Source organism: Pinus tabuliformis, chromosome 7 (genome assembly GCF_031772625.1).
Source record: "Pinus tabuliformis cultivar Carrire ecotype Pingquan chromosome 7, CPIR1, whole genome shotgun sequence".
Lineage (NCBI taxonomy): Eukaryota > Viridiplantae > Streptophyta > Pinopsida > Pinales > Pinaceae > Pinus > Pinus tabuliformis.
The window spans coordinates 396593882-396615078 of record NC_142293.1 but is presented as its reverse complement, the minus strand read 5'-3'; positions in this window follow the sequence as shown (position 1 = coordinate 396615078).

The window sequence follows — 21197 nt, the reverse complement described above, 5'->3', positions numbered from 1 at the left end:
GGGATGTCTCCCAGTTGCCCAAAATCTCTCTTAGCCCAGAAAATGTGTAGTGATGTCCTATAAGCCAACCTCCCAACTTTGTGCAGTTTTGGCCAAAAATCTCCCGCGGCCACCCTCTTCGGAGAATCTGTGAAGTTTTCACTGCTAGTGTCCCCCTGCTGCCTACACTGTCTCCCTAGAAACATTACGCAGATTTGTCGTCCAACTGAGCCAGATCCTGCAAAAAGTCACTGCTGATATGGACTACCCATCTCAACCTCCTAGTGACCTCTGTGCAATTTTCATTGACAGTGCCCGGAGCTCACATCCTGACCTCAAATGTGCTCTGTGTAGTTTCAGAGCCTTGTCCTCTCTCCCGGTCACCTGCATCCGAAAAATAAAGATAATGCATCATGGTAGATTAGTGTGGTGAAGTAAAATTCTAAGTGTGGACACAAATAATTCCTCTAGCCCGAGAGAGGGTCTAGCCACAAACAAGACATTATATGGAAGATTTCCTTAGGTTAGAACCAATTAAGAGGAACTACCTCTTAATACGCTTATCCCGTTTGGTGATGATCTTGATTTCTCACTCCAACTATCTCTCGTTTCCTTCTTCGAGCACCTGAAACAAGTAAACAACAACAACAAACAACCGTGCTAATAGACAAATTGTATTCAACCTACTTAACAAGTCAAGAAACATTAATCCATAAACATGTGAGATGACATAATATGTAGGAAATCAATCGATAGTTTCATATATATTAAATCAAGAAGAGGTTACAATCATTGTCTTGACGTTGTTGTTCTCCTTCGAAAAATCTGGTTTCCCACACACTTCCGTTAACATTCCATGATGGCCTCAACAATGGTAGTTTTAAGGCTCTTCCCTTTAGTCTTCACACTAAACCAAATTCACACTTCTCCCTCACACACAACTAGAGAGCTAAAACTATGAATAACTTGCTGATTACTCCACAATCAAAACTTCAATGAGAGCCTAATTAGAACTAGCTTGTGCTTGGGAAAAAGGGAGGTTTATATAGCATGGATGGAAGGGAGATGTTTCCTCTTCTCATGGGAGAAGGTCTTATCTCTTGAGGTAGTTCCATCCTAATAGGGGAAAGGATCCCAAACTGATCTCCTCGACTCCATCCAGCCTAACAATTTACCAGACTTCCATTATGAAGCTTCTAGAGCTAGAAGCTTCGACTCCTTATTTAAAAAACTTTCCAAAAGAGGATTGGAGCGATTGGAACAAGGCTCGGTCACTTTGATCAACGTTAGGGACAATTGTAATCCCTACATATTGGTGCAAGGAGGACACGGGTCATTAGCACCGGAAATTATGCAAAAGGGAATTTTTCTGCTCATGAAGAGGGACACAATGGGAGTTTCTTCATGAAGGGAAAGCATGTAGGGTTCACTGTAGAGGTCCTCCAGTATCATGGAACGGGATTACAGGGACAATGAAAAAATGTTGTGTAACAGATTCCCCCTAAAGTGTGAAGGCCGAACTAGAGTAAGGGGTGAAATGCTTTATGAATCAGTGCGGGGAACGAGAGTCTAGCTTTGGAAACTTGCAAGCAACTAAAGATACATATACTTTACTGAAAACTTGGTGAAATGATACATGAATCTTGGTATGGATGCAACCATCCAAAGAATGATCATGTAAATGGATCCAGGCATAGGTGCAACCATCCGATGAACAAGATCATATCAAAACCAAGGTATGGTCACAACCATCCAATAATGAGAAGGATCACATATGACAACTCATGGTATGGTCATAGCCACCCATCTGAAAGAGACATGCATATTAGCACAATCATGTCAGACCACCTTACAACCTAGACTTTTGTAATCTAAGCCTAGGGTTTTGCACTCCAACATGACCTGATCAAAGTACAAATTCTAACATGTGAATAGATGTGTTGGTGATGAACATGATAGAAAACCGCTTGATTACCAGCCGATGATATAAACTATTAACAAGTGCGAGAGAAACCACCAAGAATGACAATGGTTCTCAAGGTACTATCATCGCAATTCACGAAATGTGAATAAAGGAATTGAAGTCGAACACCCGTGAAATCACCCAATCAAAAGCCGATGATGTGAACTTGTCATTGAGTGCGAAGAACTTACCATTAGGGCATGCAATCTCTAAGGTACTGGAAGGGAGTCTCTCAGTCAACTTCCTAGATAAAGAGATGAAGTCAATAGGAAGTGACCGTTTCGAAGGAGGACCATAATGTATCCCACATCATCGACACGAGACAAAGGGATGCAAAATGATTTTGGATGATACAGAGAATTAGGGGTAAGTGTAACTATTGAAGGAGAACTCTTGAACATATCGACGACACGACTGGAAGTTTGGCAGCTTTTGGACCCATAGGATCGGTGGTCATAATGACGTGGTAGAGATCAAATGGAAGGAAAAAATAAATGGCCCAATCTAGGAAGGTTAGTGATAAAAAGGAGGATATCCCAACCTGAAATGAAACATAAAGTGTCATGTTCAAGAGTGATTTGCCGACATGACTGATTGAATTTCCAAATTTCTCCCCACCATTTCTTGTAGGTACCCTAATTATTTTTTAATCGCCAACTTGAAGGGGATAGCATATGCTTGCACTGTAAGTCCATCCTTCGGATGAATCCGACCTAGTAAGTTTAATGATCCCTAGGAAGGAGAAGCTCATATTCGCCATGGTGATGAATTTGATGTCATTTAATATTTTAACGAGTTGACTAAGGTGCAACTCAGTATCTTTTTCATGTTTAGATAGTTTGAAAAAGACATGGAAAAGAAAACTCCACATGGTCCCTTTTCATACATTTATATCTCTCGAGCCTGAAATGGTAGAAAATGATACTTGAGAGAACTTCTTGATCATTTCAGGCAAGGACTACCTTTTTCATAAATAGTGCATCCTAGCCCAAAAAAGGGGTAAACTTATACTGGGCGCACGACGTTTCACATCCGTTAACGAGTTCAAAAGGACAAGAGCTCGACAATATTTTCGTGTTTAAAGGGTTGGAATGTTGGGTTGTGTTATATTCTTTCCATGACTAACCCACATAGTGAATCGGGGGGTTAGAGGGGTGGCGGATCCCCCCCTTCGTTGCATTAATTGCGCAGCGGGGGGGTCACAAGGGGGGTGGTAGCCCCCCTCTACGGGGTCCGGGGCAGCGCCCTGGGAAATTTTTTTTTGGACCCTATATTAGGTTGGGCGAACCTACCTATGGTTTTTGGTCCTTGGTTTTGGACGCGATGGTTTTCGGTCCATGGTATTGGCTGCTTCGGCATGTATAAATATGTATTGTAACATTGAAAGGAAAATAATGAAAAATCAAGCTGGTAGTCTCGGTTTTGGGATCCAGGGGAAAATCTCTGTGTATATGTGTTTTATGTGTTATGCTCTCACATTGTTTATTTTTCTGTAATTTAGAATTCGTATGCAGGTAATTTCTGTACGGGGTTAAAACCTACATTTGGTATCGGAGCTATTTTGGCTTCAAGGGGACACCTTTGTTGCTGAGGGGTTTCGCTTGGGGCTGTGGTAGACCCTGTTCAGTGGGAGATCTGTGAGATCGGTTCTGGTGGTGAAAGAAGATGGCGAGTAGCAGAAAGATAGAGATCAAGAAGTTCAATGGTCAGAGTTTTGAGTTGTGGAAACTCAAGATGGAGGATCTGTTGGTGGGTAAAGATCAGTGGATCGCGGTAGATCCAGGTACTAAACCAACGGGAGTGACCGATGAAGAATGGAAGAAGTTGGATCGGAAGGCAAAGAGCACAATACAATTGTGTGTCTCAGATTCAGTATTGTTGAATGTATCAGGGGAAGCTACGGCGAAGGCTTTGTGGGACAAGTTAGGGACTTTGTACCAATCTAAGTCTCTGGTGAATAAACTGTTCCTGCGGAAAAAGTTGTATAACCTGAGGATGAAAGATGGAGACTCGGTGACAGAGCATCTGAACGCATTTAATACTATGGTAAGTCAGTTAGCGTCTGTTGATATTAAAATTTTAGATGAAGATAAGTGCATCAGTTTGTTGTGTTCTCTACCAGATTTGTGGGATAGTCTGGTTATTGCAATAGGTAGCAATGCAACTGCTTTGCAGTTTGATGAAATAGTCTCAGCCTTGTTGATGGAGGAGATGAGACGGAAAAATATGGAGAGCCCGAATGGTGATGCCTTGTATGTACGAGGACAGTCCCATAATAGAAACAAAAATAAGTCATCGAGTGGGAGATCTAAATCTAGAGGGAGATCTAAATCTCCATGAAAACCTGTAAAGGTGGTGTGCTGGAAATTCGGAAAGGAAGGGCACTTCAAAAGGGACTGTAAATCTAAAGCTCCTGATAAAGGAAAGGGATCTGATGATGCTCCTTCTACAGAGGTGAAAACCACCTCAGATGAAGGTGGGGATGTGTACTTGGCTTCTTCAAGTACACATGTAGATCATGAGGCATGGTTGATTGACTCAGGTGCATCCTTTCACTTCACTCCCCATAGAGAGTGGTTCTGCAAGTATGAGAAATATGATGGTGGTGATGTCTTCTTAGGAGATGATAGGAAGGCTAGAATCATTGGTCGCGGAAAAGTAAAGTTGAAGTTGCAAGGTAGAAGGGTTAGAACACTTCCGGGTGTTCTGCATATTCCTGCATTGGCCAGAAATCTGATTTCTGTAAGCAAGTTGGATGATGCAGGTGTTAAAACAGTGTTCGAGAAGGATACCTGCAAGATGGTTCGGGGAGCACTGGTATTGATGCGGGGAGTTCAGACTGGAACTCTGTACAAGCTGCAAGGTAGCATTGTTGTTGATGGATGCAACAATTATGTGGTTCCTAAAAGTGGAGCTGAAAATCTAGTGGTCTCTGGAGAGAAGACCATGCTGTGGCATCAAAGGCTTGGACATATTGGAGAGAAGGGCCTTCAAATACTTCATGGTAAAGGTATGGTAGAAGGTATGATTAATAGCTCTCTGGATTTTGATTTCTGTGAAAATTGTGTATATGGGAAGCAGAATCGGGTGAGTTTCCCCTCTAGTGGTAAGAGGGTGAAACAGATATTAGAGCTTGTGCACAATGATGTGTTTGGACCTGTGAAGGTTCCATCACTGGGTAAGTCTGTGTACTATGTATCATTTATAGATGACTTCTCAAGGAATACATGGATATATTTCCTTAAGAAGAAATCTGAAGTCTTTGACAGGTTTAAAGAATTTAAGGCTCTGGTGGAAAATCAGACAGAGAAGAAGATAAAGGTGTTGAGGACAGATAATGGTGGAGAGTTTTGCAGCAAGGAATTTGAAGAATTCTGTAAGAAGTGTGGTATAGCCTGACAGAAGACTACTCGATATACACCTCAGCAAAATGGAGTCACAGAAAGGATGAACAAGACGTTGATGGAAAGGGCAAGAAGCATGCTCAGTGGTGCTAGGTTAGGACAGGAATTCTGGGCAAAGGCGGTGGATACTGCATGTTACTTGGTCAACAGGTCACCTTCATCAGCGTTGGAGGATAAGACTCCACAAGAAGTATGGACTGGTAAGAAACCCTCTCTTTCACATCTGAGGGTATTTGGATGTGATGCATATGTACATGTTCCAAAGGAGAAATGAACCAAGTTGGATAGTAAATCTGAAAAGTGCATCTTTATTGGGTATAAGGATGGTTTAAAGGGTTATAAGCTTTGGAACCCAGTCACACGGAAGGTTGTGTACAACCGAGATGTGGTGTTTAGAGAGGCAAAAGATGTTATTAAACATGAAGTCCAACCAAAGGAACCTAAGAAGATAGAGTTTGAGCTAAAGGAGGAAGAATCAGACTCTGTAGCAGAGGAGGAATCATAAGATGAAGAGCCACAAACTCCGGCTGTGAGAAGATCAGTTCGAGAAAGAAGGCAGCCAGAAAGGTATAGTCCTTCTGATTTCTGTTCAAATTTTGCTTTGTTTGTTACTGATGATGATCCCAGAACTGTGAAGGAAGCAGTAGATTCAGAGGATGGAAAACTCTGGAAAGAGGCCATGGTTGATGAAATGGCATCTTTGCACAAAAATGAGGCTTGGGATCTGGTGGAGTTGCCGGCTGGAAGGAAACCCATTGGTAGCAAATGGGTGTTTAAAAAGAAGACAAATGCAGAAGGGAAGGTGGAGAAATACAAAGCTCGGTTGGTAGCAAAAGGTTATTCCCAGGTGCCGGGAATTGATTTTGGTGATATTTTTTCTCCTGTTGCCAAGGTAACTTCTATTAGGTTACTTTTATCTGTTGCTGCTGCTTTTGATTTTGAGGTAGAACAGATGGATGTGAAGACAACATTTCTTCACCGGGATTTGGAAGAGGAAATCTACATGAAGCAACCTGAAGGCTTTGCGGTGAAGGGTAAGAAAGAATTGGTATGCAAGTTAAAGAAGTCTCTGTATGGGTTAAAACATTCACCAAGGATGTGGTATCAGAAATTTGATACATTTATACGGGGACTTGGCTTCACCAGAAGCAAAGCAGATCACTGTGTGTATTTTAAATTAATTGGTGACCATGTTATTTATCTGGTCTTGTATGTGGATGATATGTTGTTGGTTGGAAATGACAAAGAAATTATCCAGGACTTGAAGACCCAATTGTCCTCCAAATTCGACATGAAAGATCTTGGTGCTGCAAACTATATTTTGGGCATGGAAATTAAAAGAGATCGGGCAAAGAGGAAGCTCTAGTTAAACCAGAGGAAGTATGTCGAGACAATACTACAGAGGTTTAATATGCAGGATAGTAAATTGGTGAAGGTTCCTATTCCTGTAGGTGTGAGGTTATCTGCTGAACAGTGTCCCAAGACACAAGAAGAGGAAGAGGACATGTCCCGTGTTCCATATGTGAGTGTAGTCGGTAGCCTGATGTATGCAATGGTCTGTACTAGACCAGACATTGCACATGCAGTGGGAGTATTGAGCAGGTTTATGTCAAAACCAGGGAAGGAGCACTGGACAGCAGTGAAGCGGGTTTTCAGGTATTTGCGTGGCACTAGTGATTATGGTTTGTGCTACCAAGGAAGACCAGGATTGGACAGAGTTTTGGATATTCGTGGCTTTGTTGATGCAGACTGGGCTGGAGATCTGGATCAGAGAAGATCTACAAGTGGGTATGTGTTTAACCTATTTGGAGGTGCAGTCAGTTGGATGAGTAAGAAACAATCTGTAGTGGCACTATCAACTACAGACGTAGAATACATGGCAGCCACTCATGCAAGAAAGGAAGCAGTTTGGTTGCAGAGATTGTGTTCAAGTATGGGGTTAGTACAGGGAGCTATAAGAATAGACTGTGATAGCCAAAGTGAAATTTTCTTGGCAAAGAACCCTGCTTATCATTCAAAGACAATGCACATTGATGTTCAGTATCACTTTGTGAGGGATATGATAGAAGACAAAAAGGTGTTGCTGGTAAAGGTGGACACTTTGAAGAATACTGCAGATGCATTGACAAAATCTGTGAGCTCTGAGAAGTTCTCTTGGTGTAGAGAAACAATGGGAATTTTAGGGCTGGAAAAATGACTAAGCTCTCTTGTGCCCCCCTGTGGAAAGAAAACAACAAGTGGGAGATTGTTGGGTTGTGTTATATTCTTTCCACGACTAACCCATGTAGTGAACTGGGGGGTTAGAGGGTGGCGAGTAGCCCCCCTCTATGGGGTCTGGGGCAGCGCCTCGGGAAAATTTTTTTTGGACCCTATATTAGGTTGGGCGAACCTACCTATGGTTTTCGGTCCTTGGTTTTGGACACGATGATTTTCGGTCCATGGTATTGGATGCTTCGGCGTGTACAAATATGTATTGTAACATTGAAAGGAAAATAATGAAAAATCAAGTTGGTAGTCTCGGTTTTGGGATCCAGGAGAAAATCTCTGTGTATATGTGTTTTATGTGTTATGCTATCGCATTGTTTATTTTTCTGTGATTTAGAATTCGTATGCAGGTAATTTCTGTACGGGGTTAAAACCTACACGGAAAATATCTTGAAAGAAAACACCCCATTTTATTCTTTTTTACGAGTCGAAAGGGAAAAATACTCAGCAATATTTTCATTTGAGTTTTACGAGTTAAGAAAAGAGTTGAAACCTGACTCGTTACCATCGTTGAACATCCATCACCTTTCCCTGCACAAAAAGTAAAATGCATTATCCAAATCTTGAGGAAAAATAGGTCAAAAATACTTAAAAACCCTAATATTTCATGAAAAACCAAATAAAAGGAGGGAAAAGTAAATATTTTTTACCATTTACCATTTCACCTTTGTGTGAAAAAAAATTTACCCACTTTTGCCCTAATATTTTCAGAGCAGATTGTGGGAGATCCGAGAGGTCATTCATCGAGCTGTAAGTTGCAGGTAAGAGCCAAGTCCTTAAGCTCCATTTCCATACTATTTATTTCTTTTCTTATGTATTTTTTGGATTTTTTAGGGAGTTTTTGGCAAAAAAAAAAATCACCCTCAGTTGGCGCGATTTCCGGGCATGGAATCGTGCCGACTGAGGGTTGCTAAAATGACCAACCGCATCGTCGGCTCAATTGTTTTTAGAAGAGGGGCATCGATGCTGTGAACAAAATAAAAAGCATTTTTTCTCTTAAATCCACCGTTTGAATCCAAATTTCAGCTTCCAAAAATGATTATTGACTTGAATACATGGTTTTTGCAGGAAATAATCATCGAAAATGGTTTTCTGGAAAGAACGCGAGCACGAAGATGTGGACACCCAAGCAATGGTTGATCCGAATTGCTTGGATTCCTTGAGGAACTATGGGCTCCTCAAGTTATTTCTCACACCAGGGATGTGGGCTCAACCTGAGCTGCTTCCATACCTGATTAGTCTCTGGGACATAAATTGAGAAAATTTTATCATTGGTGACTAGGAGCTGGAGTTGGAAAATTCAGACATCTATTTCATCAAAGGACTATTTCGGAGAGGGGAACTAGTCAACCTATAAGGGTCATGGTTGATTGGGTCAAGCATATCCATGCTACTTGACAAACATTGCCCAGAAGCCCTCAAATCCAAGAGCGGCAAGATTGAGATTGCCATTATGTGAGATCTTACACTGAGAGTGCTACTGTTGACCATCAAAAGAGTGGTTGGGTCCCAAGTAGAGCATGAAACCAACAAGTCAAAATTTTTGTATGCTATCGACTGTACAACACTGACAATCTTCAATTGGGTGGAAGCCATGAATATCAACAGGAAACGCCAGCTGTCAAAAGCTAAGGCAGGGAATCTGAGGTAACTTTGCTTCATATCTGTTCCAATGACTTTCTTCCTGGAGTGCGTTCTGCTATTTTAGTACTAGCTGACTAAGGTAGATCTGCCGATGCCACAAGACCCACGGATGGTCTGTTGGAGTCCTTTCATGCCTAGAATCACTGGGGGCCAGAATATCTCCTACAAGCCCGCCTTCTTCTCATGGTTATGACGACAACTGATCGTAGTGGAGGATTGACCGTACATTGGTACCGACGTCCGTAGAGATCCAGATATGCCGCTTCCAGATGGGGAGGATTTCGACGATGAAGGTAAAAAAGAAATTTTTAATTTTTTGATTTTTAATTGTTTTTGATATATATGTGTTGATAACATTTTGTTTTATCAATTCAGATGTTGGACTAGAGCGTCCTGTCGGGATGTCCCCAATAGCCAGGCGCGTCGCTCGCTAGTTTGATGTTGCTCCTTATCAGGAAGGAAGCGACAAGGAGGAGGAGATCACAAGGAATCTTGAGGGGTTGACTCATGGTATCCTAGAGTATGCCCCGGTGGGAGACATCCCACGCTAGTACCAGAGGCATACGGTGGGGGTATCTGATCGGATCTTCTAATTGCTGACTCGTGTAGCACGACCAGTTTTATGTTACCATAATCACTATGCTGATTAGCTGCTAGGTCCAACATTTACATTTTTGAGGCCCGCATGCCATGGATATATCAGGGCTACGAGCTGTGGATGTTATTTGAACACACATATTATTTTTTGGGGTTTTGATGTATCAAACATTATCGCCATATATATATATAGATATATATAGATATATATAGATATATATATATATATATATATATATATATATATATATATATATATATATATATATATATATATATATATATATATATATATATATATATATATATATATATATGTTGTATTTTCTTGATTGCTATGGTACAAATGATTTGTTTTAGCTTTTCACATGTTTCATAAATATCTATTCAACACATAATTGTTATTGGGAAAACTAGTGTCCATTTAGAGCTACTAGTCCCACTAAGACGGGTAGCTATCTTAGAAACAAATAAACCAAAGTTACTTGTGTTTTCCTTTATGAGAGATAGATGAGAGAGAAGCAAAGAATACCAACCTCCGTCTTTCGCTAGTCTCCTTGCTTCTTTCCTCTCTCCTTTGATAGAGCTTTTGCCACTGCTTTCTCACTTGTCCCACTTCAAAGAACACCTCTAGAGTCAAAGCAGCAAAATACCATCAAAGCATAGAGATCTATAACTATAAACAATATAGGATCAGATGTACATTAACCATATAAATGCATATACAAATACAATATTCAGAGATATACAAGCATATGGAGGAAAACTCAAATAGCTTTATTGATAGAGGTAGTAGAAGAGAGGATTACAAACAAGCCGTCTGATCCAGCATCATCCTCCATGAAAGCCCTCTTCATCTCATACAAAGAAAGATCACCCAACAATACAATGTCTTCAAAGAGAAACCAACAACACTTCCTTACAAATTACAAAATTTCAGCCTTTTTGGATCTCTAGGATGAGGGATCCATATATAGATGTTTGCAGGAGAGTGAGTCAGCTTTTGGGATTTTGATTAGTGTCATTTCACTGATAGTTCTTGGTTCCACTTGGAGATTTCATGATCTCTTACTCATCCCTGCGCGAATTCAGAGAGGCAAGTGTCACATGAGTAGTTTCTAGAAGATTCTTTGAGTTTCCACCTAGAAAACTGCTTCTGCCATTTTTCTGCTCTCGCTAATTGCACCCTACAGAATGGATTTTCAGTATGCATCACACCCGCCATGTGTAACAGGTGAGATGCATCACACCGTCAACATGGAGCAGTCTGTATGGTCCAGTTTTGACCATTTCTGAGCAGTTTTTCAGGGAGAACTTCTGGGAAATGATGTAATCAGTTGACCTTGTTCCTTTAGGGTATGAAACAACACTTTTAGGGGTTTAGAAGCCCTTGGATTATGGACATATGTGATTTAGGTTGCAATGCCCAAATATGTCTATAACAGTTGCCCCCTAAAGCATGAGGTCGTAAATCTTTTGATTTTGAGTGAAATTCTTTATCATGAGGATCTGAGGTTTTTCGAACTGGAAGGTGACCTGTAATAAGATACAATACAATACATTATCTTCATAATATTTTCATGATCTAGCTGAGGCGGGCATTCCCATGCTCAGCTTTATAAATTCATTTTCATGTACATAGGATAGACAACCATCTGTGTGGCAGACTAATGATTCTGGTAGAGCCATCATCCCTTAGCTTGGATGATTATCTTTGCAGCAATGATGTACATTTGATGTCTTTATTTTTCTGAATATATCGCATCCTAGATGGATGAAACTAGATCTGGGGTCTTCAAACTTGTTGAATCTTTTCCCGAAGTACAAGTCGATCCATGTGAAAAGATGTTTTGATGTCGAACAAGGAAAGACATAACCTAATTACCAGCCAATGATGTGAGCTGTTAACAAGCGCAAGAGGAATCACTGATAATGATGATGACCCTCAAGGTATTGCAGTACAATTCACGTGGTGTGAATACATGAGTTGATGTCGAACACCACGCAAAATCTTTTGGTCGAAGGCCATTGATGTAAACCTTTCGCCGGAAGTGAGAAACTTGCCATTGAGGCATGCAAGCTTCAAATTACTGAAAGGGTTGTTCCTAAGTCAACTTCTTGGATAATGAGTTGATGTCGACAAGAAGTGACCCATCGTAGGAGGGCCTTAATGAATCCCAAATCTATGACACAGAACGGAGAAAATGATTTTGTGGAGGTGAAAATGATATGATGATACAAGGTTCAGGATGGTGGTCATGAAAAATGGAGAGTGAAGGTACTGCAGCGGATGAGGCATTAGCTAGGTTGGTGAATTCTCTAAGCGACTTCTCTTGAACATATCGGCGACACTAAAATGGATTGGTAGCATTAACCCCAAGATGGATGGTACAGAGGACCAATGGTGATATGACCAGTGAATGGAATAACCCAACTCAACTCAATCATGGTGATGGACTGAAAGTGTCATGTTCAAGAGCGACTTGCTACCAATGAAGTTATTCAAGTTTTCTTCCCTTTTTCCCCAGTCATTGCTGATCAGTGCCTCTTTATTTTTGTCAAGCTTGAGGAGGATAACATATGCTTGTTCTATAATTTTCCCTTCGGGAAAACCTGTCGCTATGTTTTAATGAGCCTAGCGATAGTGAAACTCGTTCTTGTTTGCATGGACAAGTTTGTCGCTATTGTTTTAACAAGTTTAACGACAAAGATGACTAGGTCCTTTTCAATTTTAGAGAGTCTAAAAGAGATGGAAAGGAAACTCCAGTAGTCCTTTTTCGTAATATAATCGCTTAAGTCCAAAAAAGTATAAAATAATACGAAAGAGATGAATTTTCGATAGTTTTAACGAGCTGAACAAGACAAGCACTCGATCTTTTTGTGTAATGATCCCTTAGGTCCAAAAAGATTAAAATATAGAGTGTTATAGACATATTTGGGCACTGCAACCCCGATCACATATTTCCATAAACCAAATGCTTCTAAACCCCTAAAAGTGTTGTTTCATACCCTAAAGGAACAAGGTCAGCTGATTACATCATCTCCCAGAAGTTCTCCATGAAAAAGTACTCAGAACTGGTCAAAACAGGACCATATAGACTGCTCCATGCATAGGGTGTGATGCATCTCACCTAGTACACATGGGGGGTGTGATGCATACTGGAAATCCATTCTGTAGGGTGCGATGAGCGAGAGCAGACAAATGGTAGAAGCAGTTTGCTAGGTGGGAACCCAAAGAATCTTCTAGAAACTGCTCATATGACACTTGCCTCTCTGAATTCGCCCAGGGATGAGTAAGAGATATAAAATCTTCAAGTGGAACCAAGAACTATCAGTGAAATGACACTAATCAAAATGCCAGAAGCTGACTCACTCTCCTGTAAACATCTATATATGGATCCCTCATCCTACAGATCCACAGGCTGTAATTTTGTAATTTGCAAGGAAGTGCTATTGGTTTCTCTTTGAAGATATTCTTGTGTGATCTTGCTTTGTATGAGGTGAAGAGGGCTTTCATGCTGGGAGGATGATGCTGGATCAGACAACCTGGTTGTGATCCTCTCTTCTACTACTTCTATCATTAAAGCTATTTGAGTTTTCCTCCATATGTTTGTATATCTCTGAATCGTGTGTCTGTATATGTATCTATATGGTTAATGTATATCTGATCCTACATTATTTATGGTTATAGATCTCTATGCTTTGATGGTATTTTGCTGCCTTGACTCTACAGGTGTTCTTTGAAGTGGGACAAGTGAGAAAGGAGTGGCGAAAGCTCTATCAAAGGAGATAGGAAACAAGCAAGGAGACTAGCGAAAGATTGAGGTTGGTACTCTCTGCTTCTCTCTCATCTATCTCTCATAAAGGAAAACACAAGTAACTTTAGTTTGTTTGTTTCTAATATAGCTACCCGTCTTAGTGGGACTAACAGCTCTGAATGGACACTAGATTTCCCGATAACAAAATGGCGACTCCACTGGGGAGAAAATAGTTTGTTTGTTTTGTTACTGTTGTTTGCTTTATAAACCACAGACGGAGCCTGAAGTTAAGCCAACTAGCCTTCGAATTGCTTTTGCTATGCAACTGCAGAGTAGATCAACACTGCTTCAGTCAATCTCTGGGTTGGTTTATGAACTGAACATCTAGGTTGCAAACATCCTTAGTGCCCTGGTGGTAGCTCAAATAACCTCATTAGATCACCCCCTATACTCTGTGTTTACTGACTATCATTAGCTAAGATTAAACCCCTGAACTTAGCTATAAACTATGAGTGAAAACCAAGCACAGTCTCGTCCTTGGACCATTGCATTGTCTCTTCTTGGACACCTAGATGCATCACACCTCCCATGTGTTGCAGGTGAGATGCATCCCTGTTTCCTTGTGTTACAGGTGTGATGATTGACTAAGATTGTTTCTACCTCCAGATTTTGGTTTTTTCTTCATTGTCTTCAGCTTTATTCAGTAGTTTTGCTGTCTGTGATCAGTATATCTCTGTTGAAACCATCTTCCTTTGCATTATTCAGCCTCCATCAGAAGGAATTGTGAATTTTTTTTAATGTATTTTTCATCATTTACAGTTCTCCTTTGCAAATAGTAGCTTAATCAAACTGTTGTCTTTTGATTTGAAAGTGTCGCAAGTGTTGTTTTCAGTCAAGAAAAAGAGTGTCACAAAGCATTCCTCTTTTAGATAGTCGATTACACTTTTTCTATTGTATTTGATTTGAATTAATAGTATTTCAAGTGTCGAAAGCAGTTTAAATTCAAAATCGCAAAGTGTCATCTTGACCTTACTTTCGTTTTTTGAAAAGAAAATTGTCAGTACTGTCGCTTTGAAAGAAGATATTTTAGATCTATACTTAGTTTCATTTTTTGTCATTCTCACATTAAGGAAACTGAAAAACAATACATGCATGTGCATTTGCATTAAGACTGCATGCTGAAGTTGATTTAGGAAAAGTGCATCTAGTGTGTGCTCTCTGCTTTATGTTGAAAGAATTTCATTTCTCTTTCCTTAGTAGCTAGGATTTTCATTGCAAAAAGAAAGTAAATAACTGTTTATCATCTTAGATTTCATATTTAGGAATTGTATATCTACATCACACGGTGAACCTTAAAGGAAGATTTCTTAAGAAAGATCAACTGTAAAATAAACTTCAATGAATATAAAAATCCTTTGGAACCTAACGCACAACATTTAGAAGTCTAGGCTAGAGACGTATTCCGATGTCGTAAAGCCTGGTAACTATCTCTTTCATCATAGGTTGGGTGATTCCTCCTCTTTGAGATGACAAGTGCCAGTACAGACTTGTGCTCCCACGTACCGTCGAGTATATATTGGGAGACCATAATAGGTTACGTCCTTTATCCTTAGGAAGCCATGTCTGCCGCCCTATCGATCCAAATGCATTGAACACAGCATTCGGGAAGATTGACTGCCGTACCGTAAAAAGTATTCTATAGTTTTGTGATTGGTTTGGTAATCCCCTCTGTCTAGATTTCCAAAGTAGTTACTTTCGTTCCTTTTCAGACTCCTTAAAAGAAAATGTCCATCTCAGCACTTGTCACTCCAGGCTCATTAAAAATCGAAGGTGACTAGAGTCATCTTCAGCTTTTTCTCGACTCTTAAAAATTGAAAACGCAAGTTGTGTCAAAGTGTCTTAAAATTCATTTAATTCAGAATAACATTTTCCCCTTTTTTATTTTGAGTTGATCAAGTAATCTGCAATCGTGGAAGAAAGTCAATTAAAACCCCGTCGTTCGGGAGACTAACGAGTCAACCATCTTTGACTTCGGAAACAAAACCATTCCAGGCCAAGCAATCTCATTTAACTAGGTCAAAGTCTCTTGGTTTGTTTGAAACTTGTGTTTCAACATCCTCAGAAACTCAAGTTACTCCAACTATTTATGGTATCCCTGCCTCTACAGAAGAAGTTCCACAATTACAAGAGGATACTAGAACTGATCCTACTGTAATGGTAAACACATCTATTCCTGAACCAGCTCCATCTAGGACTGACTCGGAAGGTGCTAACCCTCCAACATCTGTCGCTATAGAGTGTGCACCTTCTTCGGCACCAGAAATATTTTATGGACCTGACGGTCTGCCTCTTCCACCTACACTAATTGCAATAGAAGAGATTGTGGAGGATATTCCATCTAGTACCCCACTGCATTTTGGAACTGGGATCCACATGTATCCTTCTAATTCAGAAGATAGTCAACCTTCATCACAAATTCCTGTAGAATCTCTAGGAAGTCTTTTGGATAGACTCAATATGTCTTAACAACCATCGACATCTAGGACTGTGTCATCCGATACAGCAGTAGCAGAACTTCCTGCCACTACTCCGACAATGTTCGCTGGTGTACCATATGTCCCAACTAGCTCTCAACCGCTAGATCGAGTCCACCTAGGCACTGTTTCGACAGTATGGTCTGTTCCCATTTGTTCGTCCGGAATAATATCTGGAATTTCTTATGTTGAGTCTCAGCAAGTTGATCCTCCACAACAGCAACAATTTGGGCAGTCCAGTCTACAAGGACAAATTTTTCATTTGAACACTGGATTGCCACCATATGGGGGGCACTATTCCTTTTCATTGTTCCCTCCAAGAGAACAACCATATGAGAGTTCACAACAAAATTTGGGTCAAGCTGAAATTACATCCAGTGGTTGGGTGCCAATACTGCCTCAACAGCCAAGAGTTGTATATTCAATGCAACCAAATCTACCCATGTCGAATATTCCCACTACACCAGCTATTGTAACAATGTCGCAAGTACAAGCACTGCCTATTTTATGTCAACCTCAAGTCTCTCAGGTCGTAATACAACAACCTCTTGTCTCAACGACTCAGCTACAATCGTCGATTAGTGGCTCCTTAACTAAAGCGACTCAGGCTCAAACGGGTACTATCACCCTTCATCTTGGTCAAACATCCAGTATTGGACAACAGAAAATGGTTTCACAATCATGGCTAGTGCAATATCAACAACCACAATTCTAGCAAGCTTACCGAGGACCTGAGCAACAAAGCTTTGCAGGTAATGGGCAGCCGTATATTCAAAACTATCACCATCAATCATATCATAATGGTTATGCCCATCAACCTTATCAAAGTTATCAGCATCAAATACATTATGTTGGTATGCAAAGACCCACTGCTCAGGCGATCCCATCTTATCCTGGGTATGCTTCGCCAAACCAAAATCAATAGTTTCCTTTCATCGCAACATTGGAATTACCATATCTAAATCGGCTAACAAATGATCCAATTGCTTATGCCCCTTGGTGGCTGACGATTCCTCATAAACTTCCGTTAGATATTCCTAAATTCAATGGAAATCTGGGTGAAGATCCATCGAATCATGTGATGACCTTTCATCTGTGGTGTTCGTCCAACACTCTCAATGATGATTCCATAAGGATTCGCCTTTTTCATTGAACGTTAACTGGTCCAGCAACAAAATGGTACATCAAATTGCCTAGAGCTTCATTCGATAGCTTCAACACTCTTGCTGCAACCTTTTTAACCCATTTTTAGTTACCCATAAGGTACGAAATAGGAATGGAGCTTCTTACCAATTTTAAGCCGACGACAACCACTCAAATATCTGATCATATTCATGAGTGGCAATGTCGTCGTCGAATTTTAAAAACATATGTTCCTGATCAGCTGCTAGCTGAATGGTTTATTAAGTCATTGTTACCTTCTATTATAGAAGATGTGGCTAAGGGGGGAGTTGTCACCGAAGAGCAAGTCATTGCTCGTGCGCAATATCTAGACTTGATATATACTCAGTCTGGCATGCTCTAAAAATTCCCGATGCTCCTATACTAGAGTTTTCCGTTCCTCCTCCTAAATTAAACAAAGACTCTCACGCCGATGATGGCGTGATAGGTACAACCAGCACAAAAACTGCAAAGGCTACATCTAAGAAAGCCAGTATGGTTTCTGGTCAAAATGCAAATGAAGAACTTCTTGCCTCAGAGGTTAATGCCGTGTCAACTGACAAAGGCAAAGAACCAAAGCAGCCAGGGGGCAAGAACAAAGGGAAAAGCAAAAAGAAGAAACAAGATGATTCGTCTCCTGAAAAATATTCTGCAAACCCTTCTGGGTAAAATAAACCTAATCAGCCATGTCTCATATGCGATGAGAACCATTGGATGAGAGATTGTCCATATAAAGCTGAAGTTAAGAAAATCTTTAAGAATTCAAGAACTTCAGCGGTATTGACTGACCCGTTTCCAAACCCAGAAACCAATCTGGTTGCTAGCGACAATGTTTCCCCAACCCTAGTGCTTATGTTGTCCATTTCGAAATAGAAAAATAATGCTTTGATATCAACAAGGAACAAAGATTACGGGAATCCACAGCTGTCAAACAACAAGGCTGCAGATCAACCTAGTAGTTCGACAACAACTTCAATCGAAGTTGTGCCACCCATCATTCCTAAGCTAACAATAAAGCTGCCCCTCCCAAAAAGCAGGCTCTATTATCAGCAATAGGTGGGATTGACCCAGCGGATTCCAATCTTTTGGCCTTTAATCATAAAAGATTTGAACCTCAGTTACCAGCTCAACTCGCTTTCCTCATCCAAGTGAAAGCCCTCAACAAAACTGTTCATCGAAAAATTATTGATGAGGGGGCATCTACCTGCATTATGTCAATGAGTTGCTGCAAAACTTTAGGATCACCACCCTTGTCAAGATCATCGACGACATTGAAAGCATTCGATGGACAAACATATACCCCGTACAGAATTTTAAGTAACTTACAAGTTGAAATAGGGGGCAAGACAGTAGAAATTGACGTCAAATTTATCGATGGAAACCTCGATTACAATATCCTATTAGGAAGGCCCTGGATTTATGCCATGGCTGTTGTTGTATCAACTTACTTTAGAAAGATTTCATTTCCTTTCCAAGGAGGAATTACGATCGTTGATCAACAAACCTTTCTCCCCAATAGTTCACAAGTTACAGGAAGCATTCCAATGATCCATGGAAGCTCTCATTCGCTTCAAAATGTCGGAGTAGGCCTATTGAAAGACCCTACCTTGATGGGTACTTTTTCATTACCACCTCCGAGTAATTTGGCGGAAGTGGCAACAGTTGGAACCTACAATATGATATCTTCCATTCAGAAGATTTCTGAACATTTTGTTAACCTGGATCAACAACAGGTTTTGCCTCCAAGCCCAATAGAGATTTTGTAGCAATCAATTTTCTCAGCCTGGGCGGCAAACCCAAAATTCTCATCGAGTGTTTGGGTATATATGTCAAAGGAATATGGCACCTCTTTAGATCCTTGGTCACATGTACATTCTACAGATGAAGGAATTATTTAGTCGATGATGATAGAAGAGGCACCATGGGAAGATTACCACCATCGTTCCCATCTTCCGGATTACAACGAAGATTATTCCAACGACCTTGATCATCCTTCAGTTTTTTATTTTCTATCAAATACTATAAATACGGTGGATTCCTAGCAAAATCTGTCCAATATTGAAGAAACTATCGCCATAAATATCTCGATCAAACCTAATGTTGTAGAGAATATTCGCGTCGACAAATATTTTTCTTCTTTAGAACTGGAAATATATTGCGCTCTCTTTCGCGAATTCAGAGATGTCTTTGCATGGTCATATGAAGAAATGCCAGGCATTGACTCGAGTATAGTTGAACACGAAATCAAGATGTATCCAGATGTCAAACCGGTACAACAACGGCTTCGGCAGGTGCACCCGAAGAAAGTCACTGCCATTAAGGCAAAAGTTGAGAAACTTTTACATGCTGGTTTCATTTACCCGGTTCCTCTAACTGATTGGGTATCGAACATTGTTCCTGTGATGAAAAAGCAAGGAACAGTTAGAGTGTGCATTGATTATAGGGATGTAAATCAAGCTTGTCCAAAGGACAACTACCCTACACCCTTCATTGACCAGATAATTGATGAATGCACTAGATGTGAAATCTTTTCATTTATGGATGGATTTTCTGGGTATAATCAAATAAATATCCACCCAAAGGACCAGTCAAACACTGCATTTATATGTCCGTGGGGCACATTCGCGTATCGCAAATTGCCTTTGGGTTTAAAGAATGCAGGGGAAACCTTTTAGAGGGCTATGAATTATGCCTTCCATGACATCAAGAACATCGTTCAACCATATCTCGACGATCTTCTGGCTCATTCGCAAAAGCGGACTGATCATCCGCAGCATTTGAGACCTATATTTCTACGTCGTCGACACTACAATATATGACTCAATCCACACAAGTGTGTGTTTTGTGTCAGTTCTGGTCGTTTACTTGGCTTCGTAGTGTCTAAGGACGAATTCGACTCGACCCATGTAAGGTTCAAGCAATCATCGATATGCCTCCACCTTCAAATTTGATTTAGATTCAGAAACTCCAAGGGAAAGCGAACTTTCTAAGGAGGTTCATTCCAAATTATGTCGAAATTGATAAAGGTTATACACGTCTTTTGAAAAAAAAAGTACCCTTCAACTGGGATTAAGTTGCGCAAGCTTCCTTTGATGCTCTAAAAGAATCCCTGATAAAGGCATCATTAATGTACGCTCCTGATTATCAAAAAGACTTTAACCTATATCTAGTTGCAGCAGATACAACCATCGCAATGGTTTTAGTTCAAGAAGAAAATGGAATCGAACATACTATCTATTATTTAAGCCGAAACTTAAATGATACGGAAAGAAAATACTCCTATGTTGAAAAGCTGGCTCTTGCAGCTGTTCAAGCAGTACAAAAATTTCGACACTATATCCTCTTTTGCAAAACTACCATTTTATCAGATTGCAACCCAATGACTTACATTCTATCGCGTCAGTTACTTGGGGGAAAATATTCAAAATGGATAGCTATTTTGCAAGAGTTTGATCTGGAATTCGTAAAGTCCAAATCAAAGAAATCTCTAGTTTTCGCGGAGTTATTATGCGATTTCCCATCGTCGTCCAACGATTCAACATCCAAAGCAACAATCGTGGATGAATCTTTGTTTCTGATATCATCAAGCGATCCATGGTACGGAGATATAATCATCTATCTCCAGACCCAAACATACAGGCCTAATACCTCTCGCTCTGAACAACGACGTACTCGATACCAAGCAAAAGACTACATGATTGTCGGTGATACACTTTACCATCGTGGTATTGATAAAGTTCTGCGAAGGTGCCTCACCCATGAGGAGGCTGAAAAAGTCCTAAATGATTGTCATTTAGGCGCATGTGGGGGGCATCAATCTGGTTACGCTACGACGCAAAGGATTTTACGAGCAGGCTACTTTTGGCCAACAATGTTCAAATATTGCATAACC